This window comes from Lissotriton vulgaris, chromosome 4_1, assembly GCF_964263255.1.
Source record: "Lissotriton vulgaris chromosome 4_1, aLisVul1.2, whole genome shotgun sequence".
Taxonomy (NCBI): Eukaryota; Metazoa; Chordata; class Amphibia; order Caudata; family Salamandridae; genus Lissotriton; species Lissotriton vulgaris.
Genome location: NC_141691.1, coordinates 2022663988 through 2022684490, shown reverse-complemented (window position 1 = coordinate 2022684490; position 20503 = coordinate 2022663988). Strand labels below are relative to the sequence as shown.

General features: G+C 43.3%; 1 long non-coding RNA gene across 1 annotated transcript in view; it reads right to left on the bottom strand.

Moving 5' to 3' along the window:
- LOC147724905 (uncharacterized) overlaps window positions 1-19095 on the bottom strand; it is a 208041-nt gene extending 188946 nt beyond the window's left edge. The window contains exon 1 of the long non-coding RNA XR_015310116.1: window positions 19056-19095. This is a non-coding gene — a long non-coding RNA (uncharacterized LOC147724905). The remainder of the gene's footprint in view (window positions 1-19055) is intronic.
- Window positions 19096-20503: the final 1408 nt, after the last annotated feature.

Genomic DNA, 20503 nt, shown 5'->3' with positions numbered 1-20503 from the left:
ACCAAGGACCTGTATGTATGGCCATTCATGATATATATCATAACAATGTGTTGTTAGCTTCTTTAGCTCTCCACTTTCATATACATTTGCACTCATTATCCTCCCCTCCTTTTTAATGCTCTTCCCTCTTCATTCCCTCATGGTAGGTCTCCAATTAGGCCCTCCTTCACATGTGAACCACTCTCCCCCTTAAGAGGCTCCCCTTATAGCTCTGGTTTATTTATACCCACACTGGTTTATTTATTCCCACTTGTGCTTAAAAATCAGAAGTACTCTCTGTTTGGAGTGCTCTAGAGGGTGCTGTCACCTGATTGGTTATTGTTCAAGTTTGGTCCTTTTTTAAAAAGGACATATATAGACTATTAAAGTGACTTTGCATTGCCATTACATCCTACTATACTATTACATACTGCTTTACTATAGTACAGTGGGACTCCCACTTCGGCAACGGGGAATGATTCAAGCATGTGATTCTATAAAAGATCCAATACTGGATAACTATTCCATTGTCTCTCTCTCTCTCTCTCTCTCTCTCTCTTACACTCTCTCTCTCTTACACTCTCTCTCCTGCTCGCTCTCTTTCACACACTTCCCTTTCCTGTTTCCCCGCAGATTCCTACTGTAGGTGGAGAAAAACTCTTGCTCACGTTCAGTGACATTTAGTGACAGTAGGGGCTTTCATAACACCAAATATGTATAATCTTCTTGCAAAAAGTGATGCAGTTTTCCTCAGAGGACTGACCCATCTCCTGTGCTTTTCAGTATCAACCTGTGTCTACCGATCTAAGTACCAGGGCAACATTGACTAAAACTCCACATGTATGTAGAAGTGATGTTGATACACATACTCTGAGAGCAGCTCACTAGCATTGTTGAGTGCTTCGATCACATTTACTTTTAGTTAAAGTATGTTTCATTGGTCTGAATGGCACAAAGATGAACATTCTACTTGCCCAAGGGGTTGGTAACCCATCATGCATGGCTAGCTGCCCTACCAGGGCTGGAGCCCTGGCCAGCAGAAGTGAGTGTTTTGAGGGCCTGCCTTTGGGGCACTTCCCAGTAGAGGAGTGGTGTACTGGAGGGAGGAAGTGGAAACTGAAGAGATGGCAATGCTCTCTGGTGAGGCTATATTGAAGAAAGTGGTATAGAGAGAAGTGTCTAAAGGTGATCTGGTTTAGAGGTTCTACTGGAATGCATCATAGGACAGCTCTATATTTGACTGGCATGTAGAAGTTCAGAATGAATTTTACCTGATCAGAGAGCAGTTGTCTCTCCAGAAATGTCAGACACCTGGACCCAGATTCAGTCAGCCTTTGTGTTGCCATTGCATCATTCAAGACAACGCAAGGCAACAAAAGGGCTTAAAAGTGACAATTACTAAGCCACGAGAGGACCCCCAGCGTGGTCCTGTGTGGGTTAGCAAATTCAGAGTAACACAAGACAGCGCTAATCACTGCCTCGCATCACTCTGCGCTGGGAAGGTGTTCCTTGGGGGGAGTGAGTGAGTTCCCTTGCATCCACTAATGTATTTTAGCAAATTCCCAGAATGACTTAGGGTAATAACCTTGGAAACGCATCATAATACTACACCATCCCAACAGAGGCATAATGAGGAGAATATGTTTATTTCTTTGTGTTATTTCCTCTTTCTACATATGCTGCATTCTGCAGTATATGTAGAGAGTGGAAGATACCTCTGAGGATTGTTTATGTGCAGAAAGGTGTCCCTTCCTACACAAAAGCAATACAGCCTGTAACGTAGGCACCTTGCGTCATGGGTGCACCCTGGTGCAAGGTTGTCTGTGCTGGCTCTAGGAAGCACTCAAGTTGGCAGCACAGAGCGAGAGCAGGGATGCACCATATCCTGGTACATATGGTGCAATTCTGCTTTCTCCATTTTTCCGAAATGCAGAAAGTTGTCTTGTTGAGTTGTGTCAAATGTTAGTAAATCGGTCCCCTGGTCTAGAATATTGGTGAGCAACAGGAAACATCAAATGTTTGTTTGGGTACTTGTAACATTGGTCTCCATCAACAGGCAATAGATTGATCAGAACGTTTTTAAACATTGTCTGAACCTAAAGGCTAACATAGGCTTTTCCTTAAAGCAGAAAAATAATTCTGTTCAGCTGATGAAGTTAGATGATGTAATTTTTGCTGAAGTTACACCTTGTGGAGGGGTAGTGTGGGAAGTCGGACATTTAAAGAAACTTAAAAAGGGCTATTTTAACCATCAGCTAAGAGTCATGTGGATAACACATGAAAGGACTGTTCTGAGGTCAGCGTTGTACTGTTCTATATAATAATAAATATGCTTGATGTCAAAATTCCTGACTAATCATGTGTTTTTCTCTGTCAGAAAGCACCCCAGGGAATATGGGTGCCAACATACAATTTAACTTCTGGTGGCAAAGACTACTATATATGACCGACACAGAGGTCTCCTCTATTAAAATCTCAATTAAGCCTGAGCACTGAACTCTGCTCCATTCAGTGAGGTTGTGGAGTTTTTTGCACTCCGCGTTCCATGGAGTTTGATGAGTTTTTTCCCTCACACGAGCTTGCCAATAGTAAGTGGTGAGCGAGTAATATCCAACGCTTCACAGTGCCATTTCTCAAAGTGGGTGGGGGAGCATGGTTGCTACCATCTGTTCACATTGAGGAAGCTGCAGCTTGAGTACAACTTCTGTTCGAGTGGCAGAAAGAAGCAGTGCAGTCTTGTACTGTGTGAGATACCGTTCACACTGATTTTACAGCACGGCACAAACACCCGGCACAGAAAATCAGTGCGAACTGGGCGAGGTGACCCACTCCACCTCTGTAGAACTCTGTGTAGCTTAGCAGAGTTTTGTGTTACTTTGTGGAGTTTCACTCCGTCCAGGCTTAATCTCAATATAGAAAACATGTGACAATGTATAAAAGGAGGATCCAGGGCAACATCTTAGAACAGAGAAATATGCTTTATTGTGTCAATGTTTTCTGACAATGTTCTTTACCTCTCTGCTTGCAATAAAAAATATCACATGAGCGTTGAATAGTGGCCTCACCCACTCACAGGGGTAATTATTGATATCAGAAGGTTGCAGTCTTTAACTTCTTTACTCTACCCAATTGGCAAGTAAATTTACTTTGCCAGACAGAGTGTTTATTTGAGCTTCTGGAAATTCTGCAGACCTGGAGCCTTTGATAGCAAACAAACTGTGATATAGTTTGTACGTCTTCTATGAGTATTCGTTTTCTGTGTGCTGATAATGTATAGAATAGAGGTGGGCGAGACAGCAAATTAACAGAGAGAGCTGAGCTAGAGGTAAACCAAAGGTCAACCTTGGATTTAAGAGCCATAATACGAGCTGAACAGATTACATCATTCCAATGTAAATGGTACAACAAATACCATGCAAACATATAATGATGTCAAAATATTTAAAATGATATTTTTGTGGAGGCGGTTCACTATAGAGCATTAGATTGAGCACTACATTCAGTGGCATTTATTATAAGTGATGTTTTCCAAGCTTCCACTTAAATACATTCATGCCCCCAACACACTAACATGAGGATATTGCTGATTCAGTAGGCACGTCTGTTATGTGCCTGTGACTCGTGGCATAGGTTGCTATTAAATGCTGACCAAGGTTATAGTTTATAACTCTTTGGGTAGCTGTAGAAGGCTGGTCTAGTATATGGAGCACATCTATTTAAGTGATGCACCTTGCACTATCCAGACAAACATTATGGTGGTTTTATTGACCTTTGATAACCGTAATACTCTAAAAGCGGTAGCTGTGGAAAGCAACCTTCAGGCTTACCTTGACCGAGAGTAAAGCAGCTTATTTTACCAACTTTAATCTGTAGTGTAGGTAAGATGAAAAGAAACCACACAGTGTTTATAAAACTAGGCCTTATGTATTACCCACACTATCACTAACATATTGGTATATCTCCTACCCAGAGATATCAACACAATACACAATAATGCCTAGAAAGCATCAGGTAAGTAGCACAAAATACAATGGTCTCCAGTTGGAGACCAAACCATATACAAATGTAGTGGAATGTGAACTGCCAAGGAGCATAGGACTTGGACCAGAAGACCTAGAGGAGCCGGGAAAATGAGGAACCACCCAAGGTAAGTGCCTAGGAACCCGACAGAGGCTGTGTGCAGAGTGGAAACACAGCAGCATGCCCAATGGACGTCAATGGAAAAGTCACAGTTGGAATTTTAAAGTAGAAGGACTCTCCCCGTAGGACCTTGAAGAAACCCTTTGGAAGATGGAAGGTTGGAGAGCCACCCCACCCTAAGAACCAGGATGCCTCTTTGAGGAAGCTGGGTTCAAAGGGCTGAAGTGATGTCGTAACCTGCCATAGGCAGCAGTTGGAGACTTTGAAGAAGATGCCTCTGAAGAAGACTGCGAAGAAGTCTTGTGCAATCCAAGAGTGGATTCTGGAAGTAAAGAACCTGCAAGCAGAGGGGACAGAGTCTATACCACTCGGAGGTGATCAGGAGGCACAGAAACACAATATCCACCGATGCTAGAAGGTTCAGATGAGTCTGCAGTGACCTCGTCACTGGAAGCTGTGAGGACCGGACATAGTTGGAAACCAGGAGCTGTGCACGAGCTGTCTCACGTCAGATGGAAATGACTGGGGAGGGTCAGTGTCCGCCGCGAGCACCGACATGCCTTGGTAGCCGCAACTGGCGTGGAAGAAGAAAAAGGAGAAATGTTGGAACCAGCAGAGTCCAAGGGACATGCAAACAGCATGAGAGTTGAGCAGCTTCCGGGAAAGCAGAGGAGCCCACTGAAAGAAAATAAGACCCTCAGAAGGACCCACAGGCCGAAGGTACAGGAGTCATAAGTGGCCCTTAGTCAGCTCACCAAAGATGGAGGCCCACGATACAAGGACTGTGATAAGGACGCTGATCTTCAGGAATTGCGATGCTGGAAAGTCTTGTAGCCTGGAGTGCAGATCTCTGGAGTGCAGAATCAACAAGCCTTGGAAACGGCAAGTCGACATGGTGCACAAGTGTTCGGTCCCAGAGGTTCCGACGAGGGATACTAGCCCCAAAATTATAGGGAGGACTGGTCAGGCCTCGAGGAAGTTGCAGAACCACCACCTGTATTGCTGAGCCGCAGGAAATCTGAAGAACAACAGGAGCAGCAGACAGGCCAGCTTTATTTCAGTGCATGCAGATGCAGGGGAGTGACTCCTTCACTCAAAGGGAGATTGCTTCTGGCATCCTAGATGCCGACAGGTTTGTTGAAGAACTTGGATGAAGCACAGACAACGAAGAGGTCTTAGAGAACAGGGAGACCAGTAGCAGCAGGAGTCTTCCTTGATATAGTCTTGGTTCCAGTCAAAGTCCAATAATGTCCAAGTGGCCAGACAATTGAAGGGTAACATAGTTTCAGGGTTGAGTCTTTTACCACAACAAATCTGAGGACCCACCCAAAGGGTAGCAGTTAAATATCCTAAGGAAAGGGCTGGAACGACTCAAGGCCCATCTCAAAGGCAGGACTGAAAAGAGAGGAGGATACTCCTGTGTCCTTTCTCCAGTTTTTGCCAGAGCAGGAACTAAGGGTTACTGAACTGGTTCAAACTGGAGTTTGCAAGGAGGGCTCCTAATATGCCCTTCACATCAGTCTGGTGGTGCTGGCAATCACCCACCCAGCCCAATACACTAAGTCCTGCCTGGAAGGTATTCACAACTTCCTGTGACAGGAAACCTATTTTTCTACCTTCCTCTGCTTGACCTTGGATCTGCAGCAGGGGGGTTGAATCATGTATGTGGTCAAAAGTATCACTAGGTTGCTTGCAGAACCTGAAAGCTATTACCTGGAGTCCAGGGGGGTCTCCTGAGGAGGCCCCAATAGATGGGATCATACTTCCTACACTGAAATCCGTGGGGTATGATTCCATCATGTTCGATACCAGAAATGACCGGGTTCGGTACAGCCTCTATTTACTTCGACATCTCATAATGACTGATGTCCACTATATGGCTAAAAATGACTGATCACACTTACAAAGCCTGGAGAATCAACTCTGAGGTTTGTAGGGGTGTCCTGCTCATGCAGGGACAGACTCACACTTATAACCAAGCACCCTGCCCTTAGGACTAAGTAGCCTGCCATAGGGGTGAAATATATTTTAACCCTTTCCATGCGTCGGACGGTTGGGAGTTGTCCAACATCACAGTGGGTGCGTGCGTTGGACGGCTCCCGGCAGTCTTAGCACCCACCCATGGAGTAGGCGCTGGTGCACCATTCACTGACATCACAAGATGTAACTGGACAAGCTGGAAGCCATTTACTTCCAGCACGTCCAAGGAGGAGGGGTGAGTTTCTCCTCAGGGAGAATACGGGGATTTAAAAAAGAGGCATCAGAGGAAAGGAAAGGGTTATTTCTTTCCTCTGAAGTCTCTTTTCAGCATTGCTGCTGCAGGATCGCACATGGGGCGCGATCGTCACAAATAATGTTTTTTTTTATTGTGTAACCATTAAGGTAGCAAGGATTTGTTTGGGGAAACATGTTTGTGGGGAGCGGCCCCTTAGGCAAGGGACACTCCCCTTCGGGGAGCATTTTAAATTCGCTGTTTCTACCCCCCTGGAGGCAGATTGACCTTATGTTTTTAGGTCCAAATGCCCCAAGGGGGAAGAAGCCATTAGGCACTAGTGATTGTTTTAGTGTTGTTGGGGAGCGGCCCCTTGGTCAAGGGTCACTCCCCTTTATGGGGTGAATATTTTGGCTGTTTATGCCCCCTTGGGGGCAGATTGACCTTATGTTTTTAGGCCCATCTGCCCCCAAGGGGAGCAGAACCCATTAGACACCATGGATTGTTTTTGTGTTGTTGGGAAGCAACCCCTTGGGCAAGGGTCGCTCCCCTTTATGGGGTGAATTTTGTGACCATTACTGCCTTCCTTTGGGCCAGGTTGGCCTTATGTTTTTAGGCCCATCTGTCCATCAGAAGCCACTAGACACCAGGCTTATCTTAAATGTTGTTGGGAAACGGTACCTTGGGCAAGGGTCGCTCCCCTTTATGGGGGGATTATTGTGGCTGTTACTGCCCTCTTTGGGCTTGTTGCAATACCACATGGCGGAGGTGTTGTCTGTGAACATCTGCACTACTCTCCCTTTGACAGAGGGAGGAATGCTTTCAGTGCAAGTAGGATCGCCTAGTGCTCCAGAAGGTTGATATGGAGCCTGGACTCCGCCGGGGACCAGAGGCCTCTGATCTCCGCCTCTCCCATGTGGCCGCCCCTACCCAGGAGGGACGCAACATTCAACACTATGTGCTCTGGTTGGGGAAGGGAGGGTGACCTGCCGCTGACCCAATGCTGGTTCGTGAGCCACCACTGCAACTGTTCTGCAGTGCCCTCTGAGATCTGGACGTACTCGGACAGGTCCCCTTGATGCTGCACCCACTGGAACTTACTTTAGGTCCCACTACAGAGCCCGCATATGACATCTGCCATGATTGGTCAGCAGGATGCAGGACGCCATGAGGCCCAGCTGCCTCAAGGTCATCCTGACAGAAAAACTAAATAAACAATAGAAGGAGTAATTCCACGAGGAAATCAGTGTTGAAATCCGCTAGGTACCATGGAGGTGAAAAAGGAAGGATTATTCCTTTTTTAAAAGACCGCTCATTCACCAACCTAGTTGGTGACATGCTTCATCATAGGGGTCCCACCCGAGTAACCAAATGTTACTTGGGTGTGCTTTAGCACCTGTTTACAGTGGAGCTGTTTTTTATTTTTTACAAAAAGTGCAAGTGAGTGTTTACAATTGTCTTTATTGTACTAAATGTTTAATGTGGAGCGATAAGACAAGATTAAAAATCAGTAAGTGATACCCTAGGAGGCTTCAATGGCCTGTGGTACCCACAGTGAAAGTAATGGTCTACATGGTTCCACCTGTAGGTGGTAGTACTAGGTTTTCTTCAGGACCAAGTGGGATGACCTGAGCAATGTGCAGACGTTAAGGTGCACCTCAACTCTGGTAGCCAAAAGTGCAACCACACTATACAGACCCACAGAAGCAGTCAAACCTGGGTGTCATTACTGCTCAACCAGAAAGGTGAGCATGTACTAGAAAGATGAAATAATTCAGGGGAAAACAAACAAGAAAACAGGAGTTAAAACGAGAAATAGAAAAGAGAGCAATGCTCACTACAGGCTTGTTACAGCCTGACTTCATGAAGACCATGGGGAGGGTACTGACTCTAGTCACACAAGTATCAAGTGATCCTCCAACATGTGGTGGCACTGTGATGGAATAGCTGGAGGGGTAGTCTTGAAGGGGAGGGAGTAACCTGGCTCAGAAAAATAAAGAACTGACATCAGTGCGGGTGGGTGCCTCTAAGTAGCTCCAGCGACGTCATCTCGGCGACTACTACGCCAACGACGTACGTTGAGTCGCACAACGAAGCCTACCGACGAGCACGGGTACTGCTGACCAAAACTTACCGGATCCAGTCTGATGCCTGGGGATAATTCTAAGCTAAGGAATCTATCACTAACGTGTTTCTTTCAGATACGTTTCACTCTGAACCTTCACTCACCCTCGTGCCAAACCCAACCAATATGTGTGTGAACATAAGGGAAATATTCTTTTGAAGTAATATTTGGCTTTACTGTCTTTCTCTGCCAGTGTGTACATTGTCTCTATATTGTCTGTTGATGTGAGTGTTGTAAAGTGTTGGGGCCGCCGCTGGTACTGTGATTGTGTGTGTCAAGTATGAAAGGAGTGTGAATGGCCTGTAAAGAGGTTGGTGCCTTGCGTGGCTTTACAGCTCACAAGCTGTGAGTCATTTGTTTAGGTTTTTAACCTTTTAATTATTAACAGTGTGTTTCCTTTTTGTGAATCTCGTTAATAAAATGTACAATTTAAACCTTTCACTCACCCTTGTGTCAAATCCAGCCAGTGTGTGTGTGTACTTGAGGAACAGATGGATAGGCAGTCATATTTGTCTTACCTGTCTTTCTGTGCTAAGGTGTTGTTTGACTCTAGAGAAAATTTACCAACTTTAGATATTTTTGTAAGTACAAAAATGGGGAGTACTGGGTGGTGTGCTTCTCATGAATCTCATCAAGTTTTTAAATCACAATACCATCAGGGCGGGACTGGGACCCACCACCAGCCCTGGCAAAGTGCTCGGCCGGCCCCCCTCCCCACGGGGGGGTTGGAGGTGCCCCCGAGCTCTACGCCGGGGCCGGTTTTCGGCCGATTTTGGTACAGGGCCATATAAACGGCCCTGTAACAAAACCGGCCCCCAGCAGCCCAAAACTGGCCCCCACCCGTGCGGCGCACCGGGGGATTTCCCGGTGCCTGCTATTGCCAGTCCGGGCCTGAATACCATGCAAACCTCAAAATGTGACTATAGTCACACATTTCCATAAACTTCTAGTATCAGAAAAATCATAATTTTCCTAACATCCAGCATTCCACCCAGGTCTCCTGATAAAAATGGCACCACACTTTTGTGGATGGGCCAAGTACCCGTGACAGGCAAGAGCACAAAACGTATTGCAGAGACATCAAAATTACACAAAATAGCCTGGTTTTGCAAGGAGGTCACCTGGGTTTTTTTCCACGGGCCTGGCGGCCATATAGAGAAGCCTGCTAAACGCACACATTTCTGAAAACTAGACACATACTGGAGTCCAGGGAGGGTTGGCTTGTCTGGACTCCCCACCGTTTTCCCACCAAGAATCTCCTGCAAACCTCAAATTTAGCTGAAAAAACTGATTTTTCTCATATTTCTGTATGGGAAAGTTGTGGGATTAGCGGACTGACACAAATTTCCTACCACTCAGTGTCCCCCTAGGTCGACTGATAAAAATGCTACCTCCCTCGCATGGGTGGGCCAAGTACCCACGAAAGACAACGGCTCAAAACGTATTGAGGAGACATCAAAATAAACTATCACAAAGTGACCTGGTTTTGCAAAGGGGGCACCTGGGTTTTTGGACCTGGGCTCGGCGGCTATCTAGGGAAACCTAACAAGCCCACACCTTTCTGAAAGCTATACACCAGGGGGGGTCCAGGGAGGTAAGGCTTGCATGGATCCCCCAACATTTTCTGACCCATAATTCCCTGAAAACCTCAATTTTAGCTGAACATAATCAAAAATATGTAGAAAATGTGCATGGGATCACCGTGCCAGCATAAATGTCCAACCACACAGTGTTCCCTCAGAGTCCCGAGTGAAATGATACCTGGTTCCATTTTTATTGGGAGACGAGGAGGAATGCTGGGTGCTAGGAAATTTGTGTCAGCCCTCGGATCCTACAACTTCCCCACAGAGAAATTTGAGAAAAATATGTCTATTTCAGCTAAATTTGAGGTTTGCAGGGGATTCTGGGTAGAAAAAAGTAGGGGGGGTGGGTCCACTTTGGGGAATGCTGAGAGGGTGGACATTTGTGGATCCATGCAAATTCCAGAACTTTCCATCACAGAAATGTGAGAGAAATGTGTTTTCACACAGATTGAGATATGCAAGGGATTTTTCGTAACAGCACCTAGTGGAAGCCACACAAGTCGCCCCATCCTGGCTTCTCATGGGTGTCTAGTTTTCAAAAATGTATAGGTTTGCTAGGTTTTCCTAGGTTCCAGTTGAGCTAGGGTGCAACATCCACAGCTTGGCACATTGCAAAAAAAGAGTCTGTTTTTATTGCAAGTATTTGATTTTCCCATGTTGCGTTTTGGGTAGCCTCTTTATCTGGAGACTTTGGGAAACACAGAATAGTAAAACAACTGTTATTACCGATTGACTTTCTTTGCATTTCTGCCTTCCAAATGTACAACAATTGTAAAAAAGAAGTAATTTTGAAAAATGAACTCTAATTCACATGCTGGTATGTGTACCGTCAATTATGGAGATGTGCAAAAAACCAATGCTACTAAACTCTAAAATCTGTTCCCATTTAAGAAACATATTGGTTTCCTTGGTACCAATTTTTCACTCTTTATATTTTACCAAATGAATTGTGATACACCTGGTACACAATGAAAATCCATTGCATGACGCAGCTCAGTTATTGGCTCTGGCTTCCTTGGGTTCTTGGTGCACATACAAATTCTATATATCCCCACAACCTGAAAGGTCTACTAGATGTAACGGTATTTTGCTTTAAAAAATCTGTCATATTTAGAAGAAGTTACAGGTGAAAACGTTGGCACAAATCACTGTGTTTTTAAACTCAATTTCAATATTTTCTATTTTCAACTGTTACTTTCTATAGGTAAACCTTGAATGATCTACACAAATGACTCCTTGCTCAATTCTGAATTTTGGGCCTGATTCACAAAAGTGATCTGAGACAAAATCCTAACTTTACAACTTTCGGTATTCACAAAAGGCATTTAGTAGTAGTAAAGTTAGGATTCCTAACTTTACTACTACTAAATGCCTTTTGTGAATACCGAAAGTTATAAAGTTAGGATTTTGTCAATTTACTAGTAGTAAAGTTAGGAATCCTAACTTTACTACTACTAAATGCCTTCTGTGAATACTAAAAGTAGAACGTTTAAGGATTTTGTCTCAGATTAGTTCTGTGAATCGGCTACAATGTCTAGTTTTCAGAAATGTATAGCTTTCTGGGATTTATTATTTGTTTCACATCCATTTCCACTACTAACTGGAAGGACGTTGAAAGCACAAAAATAGGATGAACAGACTTTGTCCCAGTAAACTGACAAAACTGTATAGAAAATGTTGGTTTTCTGACAAAAGTCTGCCTGTCCCTGATAGCTGAGAAGATGGTGATTCAGCACCAAAAACCGTTTGTTGATACCATTTGCAGGGAACAAAGCAGACGCTTTCTTCTGCAGCAATTTATTCACATTGAAAAAAAAACAAATAAGATGTATTTTGACTAATTTATGGGTCCCCTCCAGGGGAATCCACAAACCCTGGGTACATTTAGAATCCTCAGGTGTTGGACAAAAATTGCACAAATTTTATGTTGATACCTTATGTGGACATAAAATTACAGGGACCTTAAGAGTAAACTACCCCAAATAGCTAAATAAAGGCTTAGCACAGGGAGGAAAAGGCCTAGCAGTGAAGGGGTTACGTGCAGTGACCTCAGATATAAAAAAAACTTATATCTGTTGTGAGAGGTGTAACCACCAATTCACACAGGCAGCAATGGCAGGTCTGTAGTCACAGTTTAGGTAGATACTCATGGGTGGAATAATACATGCTGCAGCCCATGGGAGTCCCTTGATGAACCTATGCCTTGGCTACCTTAGTACCATATATAAGAGACTTACAAGGGAACACCAGTAGCCAATTGTGAAGGTACCAAAGTCCTTACCATGTCAATTTAAGGGAGAAAGCACAGTTGCTGGGGTCCTGATTAGCAGGATTGCAGCAGACCATGTTAAAATCACACTGACATCAAGCAAAAATTGAGGGTAACATTAAAGCAGATACTACTTTCCTACAGTTTGTGCAATTAAGCTACTAGAATGGTATAACTTTCTGTCCCTTTTTACATCAGAGATTTATGCTCTGTCTTCAATTTTCTTGAAGACCTAAATCATACACTATGTTAAATAAGCCCCGGCGCAAATCGCCACAGGGGGCGAAACACGTGTCGGCTGTTCATGTTTTAACCTTATTTAATAAAAGTAATTTTTCTACATCATATGGACTCCTGATTCTGATTACAAGAGCAAGGATTCAGCCTAAAGATATTAACAATTTGGTCAAACACACTCATCACCCCCTTCAAACACTATGTTAAATAAGTACACATTTTACATGCTAAACCCTTTTAGATTTAGGTGAAACAAGAAGACAGTCTCAAATATGGTAAATGATGTAAGTAGGAGGGCAGCAGAAACAACACAAAAAACACAAAGGTTCAGCTTGTTATCGGCTCTAAATTCCAAGTGGACATATAGATGAGTCAGAGCCAGGCATCTGCTGAAGCCAGTCCTCAGCCTTCAATGCTTCACCTACCTCGAGTACATCCTGCAGGGGCATAGCGTCAGGGGAGATGTTTGGGTTTTAGACCCCCCCCTTAAATGTATTTTCTGATAAATATTTGAGTACAAGTGATAACAGTCAAGTACTGTGAGATGTCAGCCGGATTTCACCAGGGATGTTTACATACACACAGATTAAAGGGCACACACACACACACTTTTTCCCTGTCTGTTTTGAAAGTCCTCAAAATATTGGTCATTTTATTTATTTTATTTATTTATTTTGAGAGCTTTATAGAGCGTGAACCAGACCCTTGCGGATATCAGAGCGCTTTACAACACAGTGAGGTTACTAATACAAAAAGTAGATAGTTATACAATACATAGGACAAATCAATCAGATGTACAAAACAGCTTGTGCAACGAGAGCAAAGAAGATACTAGCGAGGAAGGTCCTCTTGAGTTAAGCCCAAGGGAACCATAATGACTAGGTAGTCGAGTGTACCCTAGTCATAGGAGGAATACTGGTGAGGTACAAAAGATCATCAGAGTTTCTTTAGTCTATGTTCATGTGAATTTAGTCATGAGGATCGATTTTACTTCCTTTTTGAAGGAAACAGTGGAGGGATTGCGTCTGGTTTCCGGAGGAAGAGCATTCCAAATCCTGGATATTTTTTTTTCTTGTTGAATCTTTGTGGCTTCAGGAGTAGATTTTCTCCACTTCTTGTGGAGATTGTGAGTTTCTGTGATAGGTATTTTGGTGTATTGTGATGTAAAGCCTTATGCGTCATGCATGCAAATTCCAGGTGGATTCTGGCTTCAAATGGCAGCCAGTTCAGGGATTTTAGGTATGGGGAGATGTGGTACCTTTTTGAGCCTGTGATGAGTCTCGCTGCAGCATTAATGGAGGCTCTAAGGGGTGCTGTTGTTGCCTTAGGCAGGCCACAGAGAGAGACATTCGGTATTGATTTTAACCTGACGGTTTGTCAGGAAAAAGTAAAAGAGGACTAATCGAAGTGACCAAACTGCCGTATAACTGATGAAGATAAATCGCTAATGAAAACTGTCTGTGTTTATTTATCATTATAACATTGTAATTCGTGTATGGTACATATAATAGGCACATGAAAAAAAGGGGTTATTTATGTACCATCGAGTTCAATACCGAAAACTGACTCTCTATTCGTGTTGACACACGGAAACGAGAACTCCGTACGTCGGAGCTCCCTGCTCGTGCGGGTAAGTTGTTCTTCAGCTGACTCTTGAATACTGATTAAATAGCAATCTACGCATGTTGCGCATCGCTTAGAACGATTATTTATTCATTTTCTACAGTCACCGCACTGACGGGACTTTGCACAGAGACAAAAACGCAGTTTTACTGAGCTTCCCACTGCCGCAGGTAAGTTGATCTCCAGCCGATTTTTTGAAGATAGATGCAACGTCAATATATGCATAACGTGGATCGCTTATAATTATTCTTTTTTTCCGTACAGTAATTGTCCCTACAGGACTTCAATATATGAATACTTTAAAGGACTTTCAGTTCACGCAGGTTAGTCGTATTTAGCATACAGTTTACGTCAATTCAAATACTTTTTTTGTGACCAAAAAACTTAACAGGTCCCATTCACACTTTCAGGTTGCCATTACAACTGTTTAAACACCTGTTGACACAGGTAAGCCCAAAATCATGGGATAACGATTAAGACCAAATACATTATTGTATTCAGTGTCTAAATGTCACATATTTCTATTTCGCACACAGATTTCAACAGTATTGAATAATGGCATTTCACATACTTTAGTATACCAATACTTCTCAACTAGGTAAGAATGTACTACCTTTCCTTTTAACTTCTAAAACAACCAACTAGGTCAAAAAAACCTTATCAGAAGTTCTAATTTAGATAATTGAATTTCTGCAACTGATGTAAGATAATCATTGCACATCAATATCCATAAAGAAATTAGTCAAGTCAATTTAAACGTCTTTTTTGAAGAGAAAAAAACAATGGCATCAATATAATACGTTCCCTTTATTTTCTTCTTTTTTTTCAACAGAACCCCTGACGAAGGAACACTAGGTTCCGAAATGCATTGGGTCATGTATTGAAATGTATAGTGGTTTTTAAATGTCATATGTAATTTCTGTATTATTGATACAAAGTGAAATGAACTGCAAAAAATGAATGCATATTGAATTTGCTTATCTGAATTCCTATATCACATGTTTAAAATGTTATAATGGAATACCTCTCCTTGTTGATGCATGTCTGAGTCCTAGCAGCCATTAGGGGCTAGGCCACTTTCAGTTTCATATGAATGCTAGAAGGCATTAATCTGACATTGCACATATACCAGAATACCCAGTCAAATTTTCATGAACGAGTGCGATTCTCACACACAAACATCGTATAATTTATTGAGACATTATAAGCCATCCTAATACATCGAAAATCTGAAGCTCACATCCCCAAGTCTTACTGACCAGCTACCCTCCTGACAGCCTGTGATTTGAAAGCCTGTAAATGTAATACTAGACGTTGTGAATAATATTTGTAATCCATGTCTTTCTATAGGCACTATTTCCTTGACTTGTCTTTCTAATACAATAACTTGAATTGTATTGCATTTGTGAGTTCTTCTTAGTAATCTACCTGTGAAAGTTTGGTGGGTCTGTGGCACAATCATTTATATATTTCTGAGTAGCCTTATTTCAAGTATGATACCTGCACTTTAGAAATATTATTCACATTTTGAGCCCTTGAAGCACACATATGTAAGGAAATGTGTCTTTGTACATGATTACCCCCTCCCATTTGGACTGATGCTGATGGTTTTTCGACTGAAAGTGCACTGAGTCCTGCCAAACAGACCTCAGTGCCAGTGCTCTACCCCTTGAAAGGAATATATCTAATTGGTCTACCCACAATTGGGATAACTTTTGGTTTCGACTGTAGCCAGTGGCATGTTACTGCCCTCTTCAGGACTTCATAGGACATCAACCACTAAGGCCAAAGTTACTCCCTTTGCTCGAGGACTTCGGGGTGGCCACAAAAAGACATTGGCTCAGCATTTGATTCCCGTGACAGTTTGCCCACAGAGCCTGGAACTGGGCTGGAGACTGCTTTACTCGAGAGTTAACTGCTCATATGTACCTGATAGGTCTCTGTGACTAGCTCCGTATCGGAGTTAGCAAGAGTAGCCATTTAGCTGTTTTCAAATCACTTTTCGTGGCTGACCCTAAACTGCTGGTTGTGGTAGATTAAAATCATGTATTGTGCTATGATTTATTGTTCCTTTAAAAATTCATAGGTCCGGCACTGTCTGGTGGATTTTTATAATTGAGGAGTCTATTTAAAGATACAAATACTACCTACTTTCATACATTGGTGTCCGATTTTTATTGTGTTGCGTTTTCTTCCTATTCAACTGTTTGGGCACTTCTAAGCACTTTACACTTGATCCTTAGATAAAGCCGGGCGGAGACTCCCCATCCTGTCTCTGGGAGGCCAGATTTCTGCTGCCTTTCTTTTCAGCCGGCCTGCCTGCTTTGCATCTTCGCGGGACTGATGGATTGACTTTGAGACACGACCGAGGTGGGAGGGTGCTGGTGCAGCTCTCCGTGGCTGCTCTGAACTCTTCAATCCTTAACCTTATCGGAGAGGAGCCCCTCCGATTCTTCTAGCTTCGCTGCTTGCCTCCTTGCTAGACCTCGGGGCCGATTTGGGTGACGGCGGAGGTTTTGAGTCTGTACCGCTCTCCGCAACCACTCTTGAGCCCATTTTTTTGCAATTCGTTCTGGTGAGACACCCCTTCCTGCTTTCCTTTGACATTATCTTTAGACTTTGCTGCCTCCCATTCTGCGGACAACTCCCTTGGCGCCCGCGGCCTTTGTTCCCTGACCCCTGGTCTCCGGATTGAACACCTCTGCCCCCGCTGCTCATGGATGGGGCAGATGTGGACTTGGGCCGACTGCCTTTCTCTCTCCGGACTTTCTGGCTGTGGTGACCTTCTACCTTGAATGTCGGACTTGGACCTTGGTGCTCCCCGCCATTTTATTTTTATGGCTCTCTTCATCTACTGTCCTTCTCCTGATCCACCATTTTGGTGATCTCTGTCCTCTTCCTCTGTCCCAGCGACCTTTCTGTTGTCTCTCCTGTACCTCCGAACCACTCCTCGCTGTCTTATTCGTTTTGTATCGCTCTTGCTTTCCTGTCCTTTTCTGCCTTCCTTCCCCTTTCTCTCTGTCCCCCCTCTTCCTTCCTCTGCCCCTTAAATTGTTCTTGTCTCTTACTTTCACCCTCTCTTACAACCATCCCACTGCTTTTCGTTACCTCACCCAGCGCCTTCGTTTTTGCCATCCTCGAGTTTTCTGATTTCCCTACCCTGTTTTGTAATGTGTATTTGGGTGTAACTTATTGTACTACTGTGGTTACTCTTGTAAAGCGCTCCGATTGGCGTTGTGACTGCGTCTCCCCTCCGACCGCACTTAATGGAACTCTGCTCTCCTGGTTTTTTGGGTCTTGACCTGAGAAAATCTACTATTTGTATATCTTTGTATATAGAGATAAATCTAATCACTAGTATATGCAGTAGACCTTTGTATTCTCTACCATTTCTATGTGACTCTTAGATTATATCTATTCGTACCCTTCCCTATGTATATAGAGATAAGTCTACCATTCCTATGTGACTCTAAGAGTATATCCATTCGTATCCCTTCCCTATGGATATAGAGATAACTCTAATCACTAGTTTATGCAGTAGACCATTGTGCGCTCTTCCATTTCTATGTGACTCTTAGATTATATCCATTCGTACCCTTCCCTATGTATATAGAGATAAGTCTACCATTCCTATGTGACTCTTAGAGTATATCCATTCGTATCCCTTCCCTATGGATATAGAGATAACTCTAATCACTAGTTTATGCAGTAGACCATTGTGCTCTCTTCCATTTCTATGTGACTCTTAGATTATATCCATTCGTACCCTTCCCTATGTATATAGAGATAAGTCTACCATTCCTATGTGACTCTTAGAGTATATCCATTCGTATCCCTTCCCTATGGATATAGAGATAACTCACTAGTATATGCAGTAGACCTTTGTACTCTCTACCACTCCTATGTTACTCTTAGAGTATATCCATTCTTATCCCTTCCTTGAGTGCTCCTCCTTGTGTGACTATAAACTGTACATTTGCCATTTATTTTCTGTTTGTATCTTTTATGCAATGCACGTAATCCTGAGTCCTTATGTATCACAACTGGTTCTTTGACACCTTTGGGTAATGTTCGTGCTATATAAAATCGCATTAAATAAATAAGAATAAATAGATAAATAAATAAAAAAACTCTGCCATCATTACACAGTGAGGTTGCGCAGCCAGACCACGTAATAATCCTTATTCTCACAACAAATACAAAGTAAAACATCAAAACTGCTCGCCTAATATGGCAGGATGCTGCTGGCTGAAAAGTCCTCTGACACTTTCCAGAGCAATATGCAAAATTCAAGCCGACTGGATAAGGTTAGACGCTTGACGGGTTTGCCTCTGTAAGGCTGGTAGGATTCATTCAGATTCACTGAAACTCTGGACCACTGACTGAACCATTAGTATACTGTTGGTCCCAGTGAGTCACAAGTAAGACTTGAGGGTGAAAGGATGTCTAAGGTGGGGCAGATGAATCTATCATATTTCTGTCTTTTATTTCCAAGGCGGTAGAGTTGGGCCAGAATCTGTCATGTTCAAAGCACCCTCATGCATCTATCAGTGCACTACAATATAAACTGCATCTAAAAATAGTTTTTTTTTCTACTTTAAGAAAACAAAGTCAAGTGGAGAATGTGTGACTTCAGTCACTTTACAAGGTTACTGGATCTATACCTCTAAAGGCAGTTTGTTGATTTTTCAAGCACTAAATGCAAATTTGATCCAGACATGTCGACCCACACAACAGTGGTGACTGCAAATGCTGTTCTGCAGCTTATGCCAGGAAAACATGGCTTGAGGGACATAAAAGCAAGGTCATGTGTTGCACAGACATATACTGGAAGTGAACGGCACTCCTGGTGCTCAAACGACATTAATACAAGTGGTCAGTACTTACGTTCTTGTAAGTTGTGGCTTCTTTTCGCAGAGGATTCTGGAAGAAGGAAAGAAAATGTTAACAGCCATGTCTGCATAACCGAGACAGCATACAAGTGTACAAACAAAGGTTTCTTTCCTAAGTGCCACAGGGTAATGCCTTTAGGACAAGTAATCATGCAATATAAACGGGAATTAAAGATAGTTTTTATATGTGGCCATGTTTAAACCATTTAAAACATGGGGTAAGAACAGTCAGTGAGGGTGGGACTTGGTTTGCATGAAGGCATTTTGCCAAAACAATGGACAACATGGTGTCAAGGTTTGCTATCATGTGTTCACTATTGAGGGTCCTCTCTAGCAGTGCCATCCATTAAGTAGCGTTCCACTCACCCCTTTGGCTGCTTAGTCATTGTGTACAGACTGAAACAACTGGAGATCTCAGATTTCCACGGCAGCCGCATTCTCCAGGGAGTCTGTTCCATCGCAACATGTGCCCACACATTACCCAACCCTCAACCATCCAACACCCTTCTGGATATGCATACCCTATAGTCAACCTATTACCAAACCTTATGGATAGAGACACAAGGTTTCATCATCAACAGTTAGGGCTATGTCAAGAGTTTAAATAACTACAAGCACTGGTAAATGCAATAGGTGTCACTTATGTGATTAAAAATAAGCAGTTTTAGGTGCTTACACTGTGCCCCTCCCACAGCCAATTGCATACCTGCTCACCCACTTAAGTTTAAAAGGCAGCACAACTGGGAACAATATCACATTTGAACTGGGAGGTTGCCAACATGGAGGCGCTGGAAAGAATAAGGTAAACAACTTCCCATACTTAACCCAATGACATTCACTCTCTGAACATGATTGTTTCCTTTCTGTCCCTCTTTAAGCCATTCTCCAATGAACAGCACCTCTTCCATTGTCAAAAGCATGTGGTTTTCCGTTTTCGTATACAATTACCACGACGGCACGGATGATATTTAACTATTGTAATTATACAATGAACAGTGTGCAAAATATTAACACTGCAAGCTTTGCTGGTATAGCTACTGCTAGCAGTGCCAACAATGAGCAGTGTGAATCGACGGGGTCCGGTTTACGAGGGTTTTATCAGGTGCCTGGCTTTGCTGGCGGTGTGCCTACTAGCCATCACCCCCCTCCCGAGACCCATGGTGTGATTAATGATCACTTCACATATAACTGCTGGGTTCCTACAAACAAAGCAAAACCAAAGGGGATGATGGAGTGAGTGTTGAACAATGCAAGCCCTCACCCCCAGTCAACTGGTCTGGGTTTAATCTATCATAATTCTTTAGCTCACTCCGCCGCCCTAGTTCAGACATGTCTATATGCAAATCAGTCTGACCCTGTGCTACATGGGAACAGTCCAGCCTGAACTGCCACGCCATGTCTTCTCTGGACTGGAAACAAGCATCCTGGGACCCATTTCGGCCT